The sequence below is a fragment of the Cygnus olor genome, chromosome 12 (genome assembly GCF_009769625.2).
Source record: "Cygnus olor isolate bCygOlo1 chromosome 12, bCygOlo1.pri.v2, whole genome shotgun sequence".
Classification (NCBI taxonomy): Eukaryota; Metazoa; Chordata; class Aves; order Anseriformes; family Anatidae; genus Cygnus; species Cygnus olor.
In genome coordinates this window covers 5,869,486-5,889,753 of record NC_049180.1, presented here as the reverse complement: position 1 = coordinate 5,889,753, position 20,268 = coordinate 5,869,486, and the positions used below count along the sequence as shown (strand labels likewise).

At 41.4% G+C, this 20,268-nt stretch overlaps 1 long non-coding RNA gene across 4 annotated transcripts in view; it reads right to left on the bottom strand.

Moving 5' to 3' along the window:
• Positions 1-19,941, bottom strand: part of LOC121076660 — a 49,155-nt gene extending 29,214 nt beyond the window's left edge. The window contains exons 1-4 of one of the 4 annotated variants that reach the window (XR_005823649.1): positions 19,795-19,941; positions 9,677-10,547; positions 7,240-7,517; positions 2,631-2,820 (exon numbers count right to left, since the gene is read on the bottom strand). This is a non-coding gene — a long non-coding RNA (uncharacterized LOC121076660). The remainder of the gene's footprint in view (positions 1-2,630; positions 2,821-7,239; positions 7,518-9,676; positions 10,548-19,794) is intronic. The other 3 variants (XR_005823652.1, XR_005823648.1, XR_005823650.1) reach the window with 3 other exon arrangements.
• Positions 19,942-20,268: the final 327 nt, after the last annotated feature.

Here is a 20,268-nt window from a genome sequence, read left to right as displayed (position 1 = left end):
TGTTTAAAATCAACATTTATGGCCCAGATTTCACAGAAGTGTATGTAAATCCTAACCGATGCAACAAATGCAAAATGACATCTTTAAAAACACGGGCCCTGCACACTAGGTTTCAGAGCACGCCAAACCGTTTCAGCTTTAGATCCTCATATTTTAGGAGCAGAGACCTGAGATTGGGATTTTCTTTTTTCTAATCTTCACTCTGAGTTGCTTCACCTCAGTACATATTTATATAACAATTTTCTCCCTGTACAATAACTGCCCTCCTCAGCTGAATACCTATTAACCTGAAAATGGGAGCAAAATCCACTCTAACACAACCGCTTGACTTTATGCCCTTGCCCAAGCCAGTAGAGGCCTGATCCTCTAAGAGCTGCCAAAACCTCTGCATTGGGCCCCTTCCTTTTCTCTGCAGATGGATAATCTCTGTATAGACCAGGGAAAGGGAGACAGGAGGCAGCCCTCGACCACATCGCCTTGACCAGGCGATGCGTATCCCTACACCCTGCTGTCTGTACCTAGGACACACGTTCAAGCCTTCATTTCCCCATGTTGTGCCTGATTTACCTATCTGCAGAATGGGAGCTGTAGTATTGCACGTCATGCCAGACCACAGGCATAATTTAAAAGTTTTATGATGCTCCAAGGAAGTTTAAAATATTATGTTTAAAAAGTACTGCATAATTTAATTTTGAACTATAAATTTTACCATTTACCCTTTTGCACTGTTTTGATTTATTTTAGAGTCCTGTTTGAAGATCTTCAGAAACCACTTAACAGACTTGCTACAGAGATCTCATATTGACTCTTTCATTGCTGCTACCTTTTGTGAAGAAATATTTCACCAAGGTGGACAAATGTTTCAGGTATGTTAGGTTTAAGTCCTCACATGGCAGCTAGGCCCAATCATCTATACATGGCTGGAAGGTGTCCTGCTGCAAAGGGTGCACACTCCTTAGGTATAAATGACTCAGGCGTTACTGAGTACCAGGAAAGATGGAGTCAAGGCACTTCTAACCCTTCCCTGAACCATTCTGGCATTGAACTAGATATTTTTTTTTCCCTTATACACAGGGAACAATACTGTGGGGTCACATATGAGCAAAGATTTCTTGTCTCCTTTACAGCTATCATCACGGTATCTCAGCCCCTACCAAACAAGATGAAATGGTACTTCAGTGGAGTTCACACTTTCCGAGACACTTCTTTGTAGTCACATAGGAAGCCTGATAACTTTTCTCTGCTTTCTAATCTCAGGAAAATACCAGGAACTGTCCTCTCCCCACCCCCTACTTCCTTTAGAGAAACCCCAACAGTCTTCACAGAAATAGGAAACGACTGTCACCTTTAGGCTTGCGCATTTCTAGGTTAGAGATTTCTTTCTTTTCTGTTTGAAAAGTTGACTCTTCCTTCCAGTTTTCTCTGTTTGCCTCCATCTTCCAACTCTGTTTGAATCCCCGCTTCCCTTTTGGGTATGCTTCTAACTCAGCATGCCTCAGTTACTGCGAAGGAGATGCCAACAGCTAAGACATTAAAAGAGACAAAGGGAAGAGTACAGCCACGTCTTGCTATTTTTATTACCAGAGAAATTCTCAACTCTAAGAGAGAGATGGCCAGGCTGCTTATACAGGCAGACAGCTACCATTTACAGTGGTGCTGTCATAACTTACGCTACAGGAAAGGGACTAGAAAGTGTAATTAAAACACAAGAAGTTGCAGCATTCTGAATTTTTTTTTCATTACTTTTTTGCCTGCATAAAAATCATTCCTTAAAATACTACCAAAGAAATCACGCAATTATTTAGTATTCCTTACAGTGCTTTGTGTGGGCGATTTTCATACTCCCTGGTAGAGGATGCAATTTGCCCTGGCAACCATTGTGGCTGCTTATTTTTCCAAGTGAATGAAAGCAGAGACACAAGTAGAAGTTACTGCAACCACCGCTGCCTCATTTACCTCTGCAGTCAGGTTTCTACTGGTACAAGTGCTCAGTTACATACAGGAAATACAATTGCAGGTGCAAAACTTCAAGCTCCTCTGTACACCCACCAGCGGGAGGCTCACCTTCTGAAATGTATCTGTGTATGTGCAAAGCACTGTAGAAATTGCCATAATCATACCTTCTCCAGCACATACATAAATATTACAATGCCCCTTCTGCAGAGAGGAAAGTTAGTACAGGATTAAAGTACATAACTTCAGCTTACAGCAACGGAACAAAAAAGCTAGGGTTTTAAGGAGTTCCTAACTCTTCTAGCTTATGACCAAGTCCGCTTCTCCATTTTAACTTGCTTTTCCAAATAATTAAAAGTATTGAGAAACTTTATAAAAACCCACAAGAAGCGTTAGTGAATATATTTCACATCTGTTTGTTCTACTGTTGCCAGAAGGTCTTTTGGTCTCCTTGTCATTTTTCACTACATGACCTAAGTAACACTGATATTTATTGCTCATTTTCATTTAGCTCTTTGAAGACCAATCCACTTAATGATCAGAAACCTCACACAATTTAGCAGATAACATCACTGCAGAGACTTGTTGGAAAGCTTTAATAAGTAAAATGAATACTAAGAGGTGGGCTGGGGTGATTGCTGTGTTTTAATGCTGGATGATAAGAATCAGAGTCATACCTGCTCATTCTTGCTCGGCGATTACAGAGACGGAGCAGTTCAAGTGGACACAAATTTGAGGCGCTGTTGTTATAGTGACTACCTCCAACACTTGTAAGACACGCATTATGAGAACGATGCCTGCCCTTAGTGTCACTTGTATTCATCCACACAGTTTCTCACGCAGCAGGAGAACGCTGTTACCTCTGACCTGCAGATGGGAAAAGCACCATGAGCCAGTCCCTGCGATCCCCAGCAATCCCAGGCAGTGCCAGCCAGAGGAGCATAGGTACCCCCCTCCTGCCTCCCCAAAGGGACCAGACCACTTTCGAGCAGGTAATTGCACGGGTCAGGCTGCAGGGAGCTGGCACAAACACAGACCTAAGGGAATGTGAATGGGCAGCTTTTTCTGTATATACAATACCTTTATTGCCCAGATGTTAATTTTCTGGGTATGCAAAAATCCTATGGCACAGGTTCCCCATCACCGCAATGACAATGCTGCTGGGTGCAGTATTCCGGATAATGGAGCATAAAAGGGACCATCATGGGGTATAAAAGGGAAGCTAGCAGAATACTGCCAGTACACAGAGGCAGCGAAACTCAGTAACTTGCTCAAGGTCACACAGGAAATCTGTAGAGGAACAAAGAGGAGAATCTCGTTCTTCCTAGTTCTTAGTTCATGCCCCAACAGCTGGCCCCGGCTCTGTGACACATGGAAATACGCCTTTAGTCCCACTGCAAAACACTTCAAATTGCAAACTTCCTACTGTACTCTGAGAGTGTTTTATTTGTGGAAACTTTAAGAAAACAGTCTCTCTGTAATGACCATGGAAAGCTATTTTCTTGTAAAATTGTAAATAAAGCAGTATTTATATTATTGTTATAATCTCCCTGGTCCTCAGTGACAGGGTGACCCCCGTTGGTGTACGGAAATGGAGCAAGTCATGAGTAATGGACCGTTTCCTGATGTGCATGTGCTGCAGCCCATCTTTTGTTCTCTGATCTTCAGGGATCTTCTGTTATCACAGGTCTTTTCCCTTGTGGAGAAACACTTGGAGATTGCTTTAGGTAACACAGCGATGGGTAACTTTCCAAGCCAACTTAAATTAAAGAGTCTTTTCAGCAGTTTTGAGTATGCCATTAGTAGACGACTGCATAGGCAATAGAAATTCTTAGGTTTTGGACCTCTCATCAAAAAAAGAAGCAAGAGGCACCACCACCTCATTGCCATATGCACCTTAAACTCTCACTGGAAACCACTGGGTTCTGTTTTATAAGATGGTCTTTGCAGAAAATATCACTTCAAGGGCTGAACTACAGTTCTTTACCTATCAGAAAAGGCCAAATCCTTGTGTTTTGGTTGTTGTTGTTGTGGTTTTGGGGGATGCTCACCATTCATACACAAGCAGATGGCATTGGAACAACAGGTCTCTGTGCATAAGGCAGGGCTTTGTGGATGTGCAGTTCTCCAGCGAGCATAAAACAAAGTAAAACCAGATTGAAAACTTTCATTACCCAGCAATGCAAGTCACAACAGCAGGGTTAAATCTGTTTCTGTTTAGACAATATCTGGAACAGCGTTTTATTATACAGCCTATAAAGCACTGCCTGTGCATGGGTGGAAAGTACATTGTCTCCTTAAATAAAGAACTGGGGCAGGATTGTTTGGCACTTTCTTTTTTCTTCTTGTTTTTGCTTTAACCATAAATACAAAGTAACCATTTCTCCATAACATTGAACTCTTTGTGGCCTTCCTAGAAACAATAAAAGTATCCAAAAATAAACAACTACTTAGAATAAATATTAACTCATAGACCTTTAAAATATGAAGAAAATAGTCTCTGCAATATCATCTCTTCCCTGATAATGCAAAAGCCACCCCGTGGGGTTTAAAACTGAGGGATTTCAAGGCTTCAGGGTGTCTTATGATGCTCGCTCGGTGCAGGCTGAATGCCAGGCTTTGTGAATGTCTCTGTCTTAAAAGACAGAGCCCTAATCGCTTTCAACTTCTCTAATTCTTCACATTCCTTCCTAGCAAAATAACTGCCTGTCTTATAATGGCAGAAACATTTGGAGACTAAAAGAAACAAACAAAAAAATAATCAATTTTCAAGGTCCACTTGCAGACGGAGGAACAGTTTATGAAACATTTACTGTTCAGTTGCAGGAGAAAATCTTGTCTTAATAGCAAAAGGGGGAAGCCTGGAAATACTGGAGAGTGGTTTTGTGTGTGGGGGGGGGTGGGCATAAAACATCTCCTGCTCTACAATGCAGATGATTGACTTTTCCAGCAAGTAGATCCCATCCTTACCTAAGAAAATGGGAATTTTAAGCTTTGTGGAGCGAGGAGCAAAAGCTACCACCTCTAACACAAAGCAGAATGGGTTTGCTGCCCTCAAAGGTGTGGGTTTAGCTTGTAAGAACATCTCCAGCTTCAGCCTGGCCAGGCCAAGCAGCAAGCGCAGCTCACCCACCGTCCAAGTGCTCCTCTTGGGCAGGTTTTGCTCTCTGAACCAAAAAGTCTCCTGCTGGGTTCCGACTCACCATTTTTTACAGATTTCCCAAGTACCAGAAGACAGGAGACTGAAAGTTCAAGCCAACCTTTCCAGGCAGGGCCAGGTCCTGGCTTCCTCCACTTTTTACACCAAACAGAGAGCAGTCCTTGGAGCTGTGGCTTGTTCACAAGGCCCCACGCCGCTCCCGGCTCCGCACGAGCTACAGTCCCCATCACAACAGACTGCCACAAGATGGAAGTGCTGCTGATTAAAACCTTATGACTCCACTAGTCCTGACCGTACTTCTGATTATAGCCAGTCATTTCTCTAAAATGATCTGCCTCCTGCCTGTGAGGTTAGAGGTTCAGTATCTTGTTAGCCTTATCACCTCGTGGATCTGGTTTTGACCTTTATCTTCTACAGTAATATTCTAAGAATTAAAAAAAAAAAGAGAGAGAGAGAGAGAAAAAAAAGAGCTTTTATTGGCTTTATTTAAAAGTAAGACTTGCTTTTCAATTCCAGTTAAACAATTCATTTAAATCTTGCCAGAGATGCTGAAAAACTAATGTGTACAGATGAGAGCAACCTTTCTAAAAATATGAATGGAAAACATCCAGTCTTTCCTGTTATGTTTATAGTTTTTCACTCACAGCATAACATTAAAATTACAAGCTCTCATGTGGTATAATTTGGTTATATCCCCTAAAGACACATGAAAGTAGTCCCAAAGGAACTCTACCTCAGTGAGAACTGAAGGTGCTGAGTACATCACTCAGGAACATTTCTGTCTTGATTGCTAATGAGTGGGAATACTGGTTTCTTCCCTAAATCACCCCAGACCTTCCCATACACACGAAGATGGAGCCAGGTGGGGTGGCCCAGCTCTCATGTCTCTCTGACACAGAGGTTTCACTTGGCAAGGTCTCGAGGTCCATCACCTTTATTCACGCTGAGTCCTGAGAGAAAAACGTAGTTGTCTCCAGATCAATGATGAGATGAGAGTACTTCCCAAATGTAGTTACACATCATAGTGAGTGAGCAAAGACCAGAGCTTAGTCCTTGACAGCTGCATGGAGAACACAATGTTCTTCTCCTTCTATTTCCAACCTGATGAGCAAAAGTCTTCAAAAGCATGCAGCAGTGAGCTAACACTGCGCTCCCTGGGGTTAACACCAAAACTAGTGATGTTTGCTCAGCCTTGAGGGCTCTGGAAAACCTGACCTGCTGCTAGTGAGCTGCTGAAGACCTGCCTTGTTCATCTGCTCTGTCCATGTCCAGCTTCCTACCAGCTCTCTGTCCCTGGCTTCATAAAAGCAGGGCTACATTGGCACTACCACACTTGTTTGTGAGCAACAATCAATTCCTGATGCATGACAAGAGCAAGAGTCTGTGGTAAACACATTAAACATCTTAAATTTGTAAGCGAGTCTGCAAGCTATTAGAACCTGATATAATACAACAGGTAAGTTCAGTGCTTAACTTTTAACATACAGATAATACCACTGAATTCATCTTAACAAAGTTATGTAGCTCCCCTCGATTTGCATGCTTAACACCAAGCTCCTGGTTAAGTGCCTGACTAATTGTCTCTCTATGTACTTTAACTCAGGTTTGTTTGGGGTCACTCGATGCCATCTTACACAGATATGTAAGAGCACACCTTCTCTAAAACAATAAACTGAAACCAGCTTGCATGCACTGAGAATCCAACTGGTAAGAGTCTCAGGATCTGTTTTCCCATGAAATATGACCCTCAATTTCTATCACTACATTTACGGACAGTTTATCACTCAAGAAGCTGAACCTGCCCTTCTCAAGATATTGCAGTTTCTGGATTTCATCTCAGTGCTGCCAGGGTATGGGCTGCATTACCAAGCCCTTAATGTAGAGGATTCTCAGTGCAATCATGTGGATTTCAATGGGTTGCACTGCCTTGATGGGGAGAATTTATTTAATCTATATCGTTTTTCTAGTATTTTTGCTTTAAAGTCACTTCAAATGTATGACTGTAATAAGAACTGGTGTCCAACTAATACCACACTTCAAACCACCACTAACAGGGAATTTACATATGTACCAGCAAGGACTAGTTTATGACCTGTATTTCTCATGCAAGGTAGTAAGGATCTTACCTACTACTAGAAACGAGCCCCCAGTTCCTGATATGCTTGTGGTCAGATGAACAAGTGTCCTATGTCCAGCTGGCTTGGTGATAAAGATGAACTGATACAGATGAGCTGCAGACCCTTCCCCTCGCCGAAGAGAAGAAAATGCAATCCGCATGGCGATTCTCCTCTTGCTGCATGGAAATCCTTTCTCAGAGCTCCGTATAAAGGCACAGTCTAATCCTCGTAGCTGTTTTTTGAAGAATCATTTATAAGATCCAATAATTAGCTGAAGAACCTAATTGCTGATATTCCGTTAAATAAAAAGAAAACAAAATGCTTTAATGATCTGTGTTGCACACTGCTCTAAATGTATATTCAAATAAAGCATGTATCTTATTGAACACATCCAATTCTGGGCTTTCCAGATTCAATATAAATAATTAGACCTGTCTCTCTTTAGACAAATTATCGGTAGGGAAAGCTTTAAAAATATTTTCTTGTGAAATACAGTGCTATTTCTTTAAATAAAGGGCTCTGGCAGTTCTGTGAGGCAGTTAGCTTAGCACCATTAATACAGAATACAGTCTATCAGCATTTAGTGAACTCTCCATGACCCTGGTGGAAAGTAACTACTTTAGCTTATACTTATGAAAAATATTATTTAAAAATGCTTTTGAAATGTAAGCATCATTTATAGCCAGGGTTAAGCCAGAGTGATGTTGCCAGCTCCATCAAGCATTTCACCAAAGCTGGGGACCACTCATCTTCTTTTCTAGGGGACACAGAGGAACTCTGGGAGCTGGGAATCAGATTTTCTCAAAACATCTTGCTCATCTCCTGCTACATGCACTCTCAGGCTTCTCATTTATTTGGTAGATATTTCACCTTTCGGCAGAAATCTCTCCAGAATTGACTGTATACTAAGTTTTGAGATTCACCTGCTTTGCAACAGAGCAACGAGTATGTGCACACGAGCACATCTTGATGTGCCATGACACAGACCTTAAAGGTCACAGCTGCTCCCTTGGAGAAGGGCATCTTGGTTAGGAAGGATCTCAGGGCGGAAGTCTAGGGCTGTGCCTGCTCTTCCTGCCTTGCAGAGGAGGAAATTTTGATACTTCTTTGCCAACAAAGGGTGTTAAATGGCTTCTTTTGGTCACCCAGACACTGCCCTTTGGCTTGCCAAACTAATATCAACAGCACTGTCAACAGGATCACACCTACGTGTAGTGGCTGTCCACGAAGTAGTACACAAGGTCACACAATAACACAAGCCCTCTGAAGAAACCACTCGAGGTGGCTCTTTGACATGACATGTAGCCACCTAGGCCCACACGCACAGCACTGCAGGTGTCCAGCTGAGATGTCTGCACCAGGATCTTCATTACCTGGGGCCCTCTTAGAGCTGATGGGACTGGCACCCACAGGGGGCAAGCACATTTCCCTGAGAGCACCTCTCTCTCTTAAATATATATATATACGGGAGTCTACGTGCCTAATTTAGGCTGTAAACTCAGACATCTCTGTTAATCCAGGCCTTAGTCCAAGCTTTAACACTTGTGAACTGAGCTCAGGAAGTTCTCACAAGTTCCTCTCCTCGTCTGTGTAACACTCAAGAAAGACATCTGGTGACAGGGGCTGAGCCCTCAGCCCACAGCATCGGTGCTTTTGTGGCTCAAGAACACAAGCATTGCCTGTCTGAAACCTCTCTGTCAGAAAAATGGCTTTTCCACATTTGGAGGAGGGCCACCGCTGGAGGCTGAACCTGGCCAGACCAGTTAGTAACATTTTCACGATAAACAAAGCAGTGCATTGCTTGGGCCACTGGCTGATTATAATAGCTATGAAATTACCCAATTTAGCTCACCACGTCAATAAAATTTATACAAAAATACCACCAGAATCTTGGCTAACATATGGATAACTGTACAAAAGCTACCCAAGTCAATGTGACAACCATTTAAGAGGACTAACCTCTGTCATACGGTTTTCATTTTATGTGTATGCTATACAAACACAACCACCACAAATATGCATTACAGGCTGCCTGGGACTCACTACTGAGGTGAATTAGCACTGTAGTCTGACCTGTTGAAAAGCTTAACCTTTAACCTCCCAGGCAATGGCGGTTGCAATTTGCAAGCCATTCTTGTGTTGAGTGGCTGAAAACATACTTATTTACTTGTGTAAAGCCATAAATGAAATGGGTTGGGTGAGCTCAGCTTACTTCCCAGTTCATAGACCATGTCGCAAAACACTACCACATGTTCAGCAAGTAATTCAGCGTGAGGACTGAACGCTACCGCACTGTGACCCAAATTCACTCTTCAGAGAAAGAAGAGTTTCTTCTCATCTGGAGTGAACAGGAGAGAATTCAAAGTGACTTCCTTTTTAAGTAATTTCCCACCAAGCTTCCAAGAGAAATAAATTCAAAGAGATGGTTTGAAAACAAATCATTTACCCTCCTGAAAGTCTGCATAAGCTTGAGAAACCGAAATCCTCTACATAACCACAGTGATGTACTTCCCATTAGAAGTGTCTGCTTCCTCTTGCTGCCTGCTGGTGGGTCTCAGCTCTGGTCTGGTGAAGCATTAATTCACCCACTTCTCCATCTCATCTGCAAAGGCCACCAGTGGTGCTGTTTAGGATTAACTGGAGAGAGGCAGCTGGGAGGTGGACAGAAATATCATTTCCCACTCACAGGTTTTGTAAGGTTTATCGCTTATCAGTTTTCTGAAAGATGCATCATTTCAGGATGTGAAGCTCTCCCTGCTGGAACTGCTCCTGTCTATCAAATGAAGCCAAATCAGTAGATAACCCAGGTTTAGCAAACTGGATGTTTTGTAATGTAGATAGCAGGATAATAACTATTTCTAGATCAAAGTCAGTGACTAGGCGTTGCTCTTGGCTTGTTGGCTTTGCTGTCTGACTGCATAACCACAGGTAGGCTTGAGTTGCAAAATTCAGATCAGGATGCAAACTCCATAATTTGAGAATTGTTTAGCTGCAGAGACCTGCTATGGTTCACGGAGAAGTGAGAAAGGAATCTGGATGCTCGGAACCGGGTCTGTCAATGAGCTACAGCAAGCCTGACCACATGCTGCAGTCCCAGTCCAACTTCAGTCCCAGTGCATGGGAACTGCATCACACAGGAGTTTTCTGATCAGACTAAATCCTCTTTTATTTTTTTTCTCCCTGTACTTACACTTATGTGTTTACACAGACCAAAAACATAAAGCTTTCAAACCATACTTCCATTAAAGCAGATGCTTTCTGATTTTTGTTTTCTGATGTTTTGGTTCTTGTTTGAATAGTTTCTTTCCTTTCGGGTCCTACAACAATAAAAAGAAAAAAGCATGCCTTAGTAAAGACACAGAAAAAAAGGTTTATTTCTCTCTTGCTTCAGAAGATTTACATTATCCAGAAAAAGCTCAGAAGTCCTGGATGAGCCAGGCAGGGTTAGGGAGGGATGTGAGGAACAGCACACTGTTTTATACATTGTTGCTTTTCCCTGCTTTCATATACATACCATAGGCAGCTGTAGCCCTACAAGTTTTAGGTTAAAATGTGACACAAACCCTGGGATATATCAAAGAATATGAAAAGATGACACAATAAACAACAGGGATAGAAGATGATGGAGCAGAACACGGATGTAGAGCCTTAGCTGACTACAGCTATAGAAACATTTGAGAGTCCACAGCCCATGCCGGTGCTGAGATTCTGCTTTCATTTATTTTCTGAAATTTTAAAAGTGGTAGCAATAAAAATAGTGACGACAAAAATAACACCATCATTCTAGGCCACGTGACAACATACTCTCCAGATACTGGTGAGAAGAGCAAGACTTGTATTTTCAAAGAGATTTTAATGTAAAATCTTGGGTCCATAATTACAGATGAAGAAAAACTCATCTTGGATGGGATCCATGCCACGCTTTTCCACCATATTTAAAAGTTGGTTTCAGTGGTGAATATCAGCATGTGAAACAGTATTACTGTTAATGCTAGGGTCATATTTGTTGATTATGAAGAAAGAAGCAGATTTCCTTTGAAGAGAGGAACCAGTATTCCCCATTGGCTGAGAGCTTGCTATGATAGCTCTGCAGTCAGAGGCTGGCAATAATTACACCTTGGGTTTTGCGGTCATTTTGGATTGGTGTGAACATGATAAATGACACGTTTTAATTTGAACTATTGCTCAGCAGGCCTGTTCAGGTAGGCAATAATTCACTCAAGCAGGCAATAAACCTGAACAGGCAATAGCCCACACTTTGAAGTATGCCAGCAAACTCTTTAGCAACAAAATAAATATGTACATGAACTTCCGCCATAAATTGTCTTTGGTGAGGCAGACCTAGTAAGAGTTTCAGAGCTGGCTTTTCAGGTACTCATGAGCAGAATGAGTCAGTGGGCAGATCCTACTACTGTGTTAATTCTTTGAAGCTGGACTAATGAAATGATCCAATGTTAGTAGGAGTCTTCTGTTCAATGAAGGCAGAGTGACTAAGCTGGCAGGGCAGTTTTTAACATAAGTAAATTGCCTTCCCATGAAACCACCAACTTATAAATGAGGCTGTTTCTTTGCAGTCTGCCAAACTGCGAAAAAAACAGCACCAGCGTGCAGAGTAGGTTTGCTGCAGCTCTGAAGTGATACAGGAGGGTCCCAACAGCTCCGACACTCAGCGCTCCGGAGACCTGCTGGTGAAGCCGTGTTTGCACAACACTTTTCTTTACAGCTTTGATTTAACTGTTTTCAAACCAGGCTGTTTGGTAGATGTTACCACTTTTATCTTACAAATACAAAATTATCAATCTTTGGGCAAATGCATGAATTGTTTTAGTAGCTTAAACTGTTTCACGCGCGTGACTTCAGTCTTGCTGGTAATATGTTTCTACCTCTGTGGCATGCTGTTGTAAAGGAAAACAAAGGTGACTTGGTTTCCTTTCCTTTTGGCCGCCAGCTGCTCTTATTCTTTTTCTGTAAGGACCCCTATAGTATTGTCATTGATTACGCTAACCTATGCTAATCTGCATGAGGTTGGTCTATGAGAAGCTCTTTCGCCTTCTGCTTTTATAATGAACAAGGGAAATAATTTAAAGTCAGAAGAGCAAACAGCAAGAGATTAAATGGAAAGAGACACTTTCTCATCAGCTGGAGATGGCTGTGAGCCCCAGTTGCTCTGCTGCCCAACTGTGCTCTCACACTAGATACCTACAGGTGAGGAATTTTGAGATACTCAATCTCCAAGACAGTCCCTGGTGCAGGATCCCCCATCTGTTTGCAGAAATTTCTCCATGAAATCATCCCGCACAGCAGGGCAGTGTGTGCCATCATCCCCTGGCTGCTGGGAGGAATATCTTTATGGCGATTTACTATGCAGGGCATATCATTCTTTGCCTCCTCAGTTATGATCATTTACCTTTAAAAAGAAACAGAAAACAACATTCTGTGCTGGGCTTTGAATCCAGATTTATTTTCTTTCTCTGCTTGAAGTTGCCCAGCTCTGTCATTCTGGTTTGATCCATCACAGGAGTAAGATCCAGCAGTTTCCTTCAGATGCGAATCTGGACCTGAAAGCCTTCCTTCTCCCTTCCCACACCATCTGGGAGCTGGGATTTTCCATCTTTTGTTAAAATAGTTACTTACAAAAGGAGGAAAGGGTTGAGGGCAGTTCACTGCGTTTATTTCACTTGGTATGTGTTTGCCTTTGCTTTAACACAGGCTGTTTTCATGCCAAATGACAGTTCTATTTGTTCCCCCACCCCCTTTTTTGTGTAGCTTATGTAGAACATCTGGTTTTAAAAGTGTCGCAATTTCTAAACATATTCTAACGCTCTTGGGATCGGAATATCAACAACTGTCTATTGCGGTAAACCGCATGTCTGGAAAACATTCCTGCAAACTGAGTTCTTAAATAAACATAAAGCATCTATAACACATAATGCAAAGCAACATTCACTCGTAAACTCAATATTTAGACCAGATGAGGTGCAAAATATGGTTTCTCTGGACTGAGCCATCACAATTTACAGTAACGTTGACGGGCTTTCCATTGTGTACAAGAGAGGGCAGAGGTGTGGCATGCAGATTGCAGCCTTCCTTTAAGTGCTCCTTCTGCGTTTAAGTCCCATCCGGTGAGATTTTCTTGCTTCAGTTGGAGAAGTGAGACCGGGAGAATATCTTCTGAAAATTTTCTACCGTTACTAGAAAGTGGGAATCCAAAAAGGAATAGTAAAGGACCGACGAATTAAAAGTGCCTATATCTGATAAACCTGATCTTGTGTAATATCTGCGTCTAAGCTCATTATCTGCATACATGTGTCTGAAATCCAGCGGCAATTCGGAGATAGCTTAAAGATTAAAGAAACTGAATAAGACGGTGAAAGGAAAATTGCAGTAAATTGGTCTGAGTGGGAAGCTTTTGTTATTTTCAATCATTATTATTATTTATAGGGTGTGGAAAGTGGAACCATAAGCAACTTTATAGAGATATGCAGTCATACTTCTAAAAAAATGGTTTCACTTTGAAACCCCCCTCCACACTGGTTTCAGAAGCATTTGCTCTACTCATAATGAGGAATAGTACCAAAGTGAATAATCACTTTAAACCACTTTTTAGAGTATTGGTGGCTCATGAGGTTGGTTGACTAGAAGTGGAAATGATGAAAACTCATTAAACTATTGCTACATGCTATAAATACCCTTTGATTCTTTTTCCAGATTGCTGTTTCTTAAGCTATTACCTTCCTCCATAAGAGGAGTCTCCCTGAGACTTCCTCCTAATGTAAAAAAGAGCACCAAATGCCTTCTTCCAATTAACCCTTTAGGAATTTCCATTCTAAAGTTAATGCAAACATGCTTTTTAAAGAGAAAAGGAGAACACTTAGGCTGATGTAATTACAGCTGCAGGTTACTGAGAAGTCTACTGAATCCACCTCCTTTGCCATCTCAGAGTTAAGGTTTATCAAGAGAAAACTGAAAAATTAATTCAGGCCTTATCATTTCATTCCCTCATATTAAAAAGGGCTGGATCATTTTTTTGATGATTAACATCTGGAGTTATGTAAGGTAAGATAAGGGTATTAGAACATCTCACTTCCGTGTATAAAGAAGATCATCTGAACAATATGGAAATGAGAGCCTCCACCCTAATACCCCATTATGCAACTGAAAAGATATTTTGGCCCCAAACCTGAACATATCAGGATGATAATACCTCCCTTGCATGTTCACCACTGGTGGTACACACCACAGGCTGGACCTAAGTGACCTCTGGGGGACAGATCCTGCTTGCTTTGAAGCGTGAAGACCCCTTTTGGGGTTGGTGAAGTTTTTGGTATCACAAGGCTAAATACTTGGGCTCTGTTTTTTACTTCTTCCATAACAAATTCAAAGTTTTGCACTGCTAGTGTGGGTTACTGGACTGATTTGTTGTAACCGAAACAGATTCTCCTTAGAAGCTCAAACAAATGGTTTCTAGAAAGCAGAGCCATTTTTAGTTTACGGGAAGCAAGCAAAATTTTAACAAATCAACCAGAATGAAAAGGGCTGAGCATTCAGCCAAACATATATCAAGCTTGAAACAACTGTGCTCTAATGCAAAGCAGATTTGTGCCAACCAGCAGGGACTTCGTAGTCACAGCACTCCCTTGGGATCTACCAGTGTCGAATGGTTTGGGACAACCAAACAGCTCAGCCTCTTGCTTCCGCGAGTGACGCTACAGGACATGCGCTGTTAGCAATTACTATTAGCTGGCTGGTGTCATCCATAAAAAAAAACTGTTTTTTGCCGAGTCTAATCACTATACTGTGCACCTCAGCTTCTTGAATGAGAGGTTCTCATTCAAGCATGCAGTTTATTCAAAAACACATGCTGCATTCATTATAGCTGAATATTAACGAACACCTTGAATTCTTGGACCATTATTGGTATCAGGTCTCTCGGCTGCAGCTCGGCAGAATACCTTATGGGAAGCTTGATGCCCAGCCAGGGCTCAGGTTACAAAGCACACACATCTTTCTTTCAATATATTGAAGAATCCACTGAACCTCACATATCATCAAAGTACTTCCTAAACATGTGTGTTTTTCCGAAATGTTTACATTGGGATTGCAATGACTTTGGAAAACTCCAGCTTTCCTTTTCCAGAAGCTGGAAAACAGGGATTACTCTATTGAGGGTTGTTTTAAACGGCATAATTGTTCCATAATGTATGTATAGAGATATAGATAAATAGATAGATAGATTGATAGATAGATAGATATTATTCCCTGGGGCTTTTAAGTTTTCATAAAACCTTTTAAGAAAATGTAAAGAATAAGATCACACAAGGATAGCTTAGAGCTTAGGTTGCATCACATCCTCCTGCTCCCTATATATTTGTGGTAATCACAAATATATTGCTACAAAATCACAACTACTAGCATTTACCACGAAACTGATCTATCCATAGGTTTATATGACCTTCATCGCTTGAAGACTTGACAACTTTGCAAATAGTTGTCTTTTCACACAGCTTTCCTGTGGAGCACAAAAAAGGTTTTTCATACTTTAAAGGCTGTCAAACTATTGCAAGGATACATAACATCAGAGAGGAAGTCTGTGGCTGGTAAGAGCAGAGGGTGGATCACCTGAATGCCAGTTCAGGGTCCTGCCTCTGAGATCACCCTTGCTCTACACATAAAAAGACATTTCATCTTACTGAGAGACTCTTATTACATTAACATATTTCTTAAAGCTGTATCCAATACAATATCACATTTCTTCAAATGCTCTGTTTCTTCAAAGTACATCTTTGGCATCTTCTGTTGAGTAAGCTGGAAATAAATGTTTCTGTTATTATTCCTAAAGGTGTAATATTATTTACAGTAAAGGGTCATGAACGTAGACTTCTCCTATGGCCTGGAGCCCAGATTCTCCCCAGTTTCTGTTCCATCCTATTGCAATTTCTTTCCCTGACCTCAAGGACTACCTTGTGGCCTCTGCAAACCCAACCAGCCCACCGGTGAGCCCTCTGGTGCAGCTGTAACTTTCTGAACGAACGATGGAGAGCACTTAAAGGAGACACCCCTCACATGACAGCACTTCTGCAGAGGTTGGATGTTCGCCGTCACGTTAATTCTGCAGTGGGAATCTCTCATCCAAATCCCCAGTGTAAGCTCGGAGTCTGCATTTAAAGGGAGCCATTCCCCAAAGTACAACACACAAAAGCTAGCTAGTATCAACCCACCCCTGCTATTTAACTGAAATGTGCCTTGAGATAAGTGAGCAGGGGAGGTGCCTCTTTAAAGAAACCAACTTGTGGATTTTGCCTAAGATCAGGCAAAAACATCCTTCTGTTTTTATAAATATTAACAAAAGGAAGCAGAATGATAAGTCTGCCCATAAAGAGGTCTGTTAACCACAATGCTGCTCTATTCAAGCGATACTTTTATCTCTGTATTAAAACAAAAAGGGCAAAGCTACATATTACTTTTTTTTTTTATATTGATAGTTCTAAACCTCATAAAATATTAGTATCTGTATCAGCTATAAAAATTAACAGCTCCAGATCCTTCATTCTTGAGCTCTTCAATTTTATCAACAGATTTCCAGTTGTCTGTGTGTGTACGTGTGTCTGTGCGCACATGCACACACGTCCCTCCCTTTCTAAGCCATTTGGCTGCTGATGAATAGGCTTATAATTGCTCGGCAAGGCTGTGCAGTAGGGTTTGCGAGTGGCATTCCTGATTCCTTTACATCAGAGGTCACTATTGTACAGTAAGATCCTGACAGCAGATAGTGGTAAAACGATAAAGATTAAAAAACAAAAACAAAAAAAACCCTCTGGCTTTGATGGCATGGATTGTTCCACAGTTAAATAATTTTCTAGGTGCAAAACTAAAAAAATCTGTCTGGCATCTCAGTTCAAAACCTCCCTTTAAAAATGTTTGGGAGCCAAAGTAAACACTAAACTCACTATGCTGTTTGTGTTCACTTACCCAATCTAACTTTTATTAACAATTAATCCATCAAATTTCAATGCCTATAAAATCCCCGGAGGAACAAGCCCCTCTGGAAGCCTGTATCTGGAAAACAAAAACTGCAACTACTGGCATTATTTTGTGACACGGAATCAAATTTAAGCTGGGTTTTACAGACTGAAGAATTAATTTGCATTTCTACTGTCTAAAGGCATCAGATTCCCTTGTTAAAGCACATATACCGTAAAAATACATACGAACTACAGGAGGCAGCCAGTACATATGGAACAGATAAAGGCCACATAGTTTATTGAACCTTGTGGCCTGCTGATGTAACAAAATAAGCTTTGCAATGAGCAGTAAGATCTTAACATCAGCTCACTTCTTTGCTGGAGTATAATAGATGATAGCTCTCACAGGGCCAGATTTGGATCCCCATATTTATCAGGAGTCTTACTTCAGGCTCTGGCCCTCAGCACACTGAATGAGGGATTTAGAAACATTCATTCGTAATATTTTCTCTTCTCTGAGCAGTGCTGTAAGAGGCAGCTGAGGGTTTAGTGTTCCAGCAGTTGAGGGGAAAGAGATCCTGAGACTGACTGCATGTAAACTTTACAGTATTGATGAGCCCTTCTCTTCCAAACAGGTAAACTGCTCTTTGCTAGTGTTACAGCAATTTGGACTGAACTGGCTCATCATTGCAATAACTCTCTGCTGAAATTTTAAACCCTACCAACTAGAGCAAGCAATGAGTGCTGTTGCCTTTTCCTGCTAGCAACAAGAAGTCTGTCACCCTTGAGAGAGACACAATTTTCGTCATTTTCTGTGCCACTTTCTCTCCTTTCTTTTTTCTTTTTTTCTTCTCTTCTCCTCTCTTCTCTTCTCCTCTCTTCGCCTTCCCTGTACTCAAAGTCTAATCACTCTGGTATCGTTAGTAATGAAATCAGCCTATAAGAGTTTAGTGAAAGGATAAGGGGTGCTAACAGAAATGCCCGAAATGCTGATCTAGACCACAATGTGGCAAGGCTTTGAGAGAAAATCTAAAGGTATCTCACGAAGCCAAAAAGCTGTTCCTATGTGTCAGGGGACAGTCACTTGTGCAGGTGGAGAGAACTCAGCCTCCAAGGGTACAATCGCAACCCTTGTGCCCCAAGGAAACAGCCCATGTTCTCCGTGTGGCTCTACAGAGACACTCCCAACTATAAACTGTGGCTGTGGAAGTTTGCTAGTAGCAGATCTATTAAAACAAAGAGACTTTATTGCTTGAGGAGACATTTTTTGAATGTTTCTACAGCTCTGAGAAGAATGGGTGGCTATTTCCAGAAGCAATCCCTATATGCTTTTCTTTCCTTCGTTTCCATTCTTCTCTTGGAAAGTAATTAATAGCTTCAAACCCCAGCTTATAGGAGAGTGTAGGCTGGAAGGAACCTTTGAAGAAATAGTATTTCACTCTAGCATCTCAGAGATGCTGTATTCTCTCCCCAGAAGCCATCTACATCCTGACATGCTACAAAAGAGAAGGTTAATGCCGTTGTTGCTCTACAAATCCATTTACAACTTTGCATTTGTTAAATGTCCACCTTCTCTTCAGTGAAAAATGGTATATTCTTAAACTATTTCTGCCTGGAAATGCACTTCTTGTTCACCAGACAACACTCACACTTCTATACTGCCCACTGGAACGAAGTAACCAAACCACAGGACAAATTAAATTTTAGGACATGAGAATCCATTCAGAATATAGCAGATATCTACACAAAGCAGCTTCTGATTTCCTGTTTCAGAAATCTGCAGAGAATGAGAACACTTGCAAATACTGAAATTGATGTAGATGGCTCTCCTGGGCAAATACCTTCACCAGTGAAAAGAAGGAAGCTCAATGGCAGTTGCCTAAGGTAAGCAGGACTGAACAAAAAAGGTTCCTGATCCTGGCAGTGAAAGAAATACGAGTCAAATAAGATCTAATCCAGCTCAGGAGTGAGGCAGGTCAGTCTCAAGCCCAGGTGAGAAAGAAAGGGTCATGGTCACCAGTGGCATAAGCAGATAAAAAGATCCAACAGCAGCATGGAGACATGCCCTCAGTGAGCAAACAGAGGAAGGTCACTCAGCTCTCAGCTTTTCTGCAGCTCACAGTACAGCTGTCCCAGTGCCACAGGCTGGCAAAGAAACCAGCGGAGCCCTGTTGACAAGACTGAGTTCCTGTGTGGTGGTATCTTCCAAACAATCTCCAAGAGGTTCACCTATTCTGATACGCCAGGAAGATAATTTGGCAAAGAAGGAAGAAACATTCACAATGCAATAACGTGTTTTGGTTCACAAGTAACAGGAACTCATTTTTCACATCCTTGATGTTTTCTGCTTTGTGTGGGCAGCAGTCAAGGACCACTTGTTTCTAAGGTCATTGCATCTGCTTTGATTTAGGGGATGAGACTCACACACTTCTGGATCAACTATTATTTTTATCTCATTGGGTTTTCTTTGTTTATTTGTTTTTGTAACATATGATCTGTGAAAATGTCTTCCTAGGAACTGTTGCGATATACACACAGACTGATCATAAAGCTTTAGAGCTTGTGGTCTAACCACTGCAAACATTGGTTCACTCCTGATTACCTTTCATCTTCCATTTCATTTCATTTTGCTTATCATGGTGTGGACCTCTTAAAGGAAAGTCTAAAAGAAAAGTTCTTTGTGATTCTTCCTCCTAGAACGTAGTTTTCCGTAGGCAGATCTCAGTATTATTCTTCACATGAGAGAAATAAAGAACTTTCCTCAGGGAACAGATCTAAGGAAAATAAAGACCTATGAGAAAATCCTGAAAGTTCAATGTCACACCATTATATATTTGATCGTTTAAAAAAATCTGATCCTCCATACAATAGTTCATACACTTTTAAAGGAGGTTATATATTTGCTATAGAGTCCTGTAATGACACATTCCCTATTAAGCCTTCATTCTCTAAGCTGTTCCGTATTTCCATGCTTCCCTGTAGCATTTCAGTGATGCATCCTCAAGATGAAATGTACTACTGAAATGTTAAAATAGTTTCAAAGTCTTTATTTAATAAGGTTTACCATTAAAGGGCA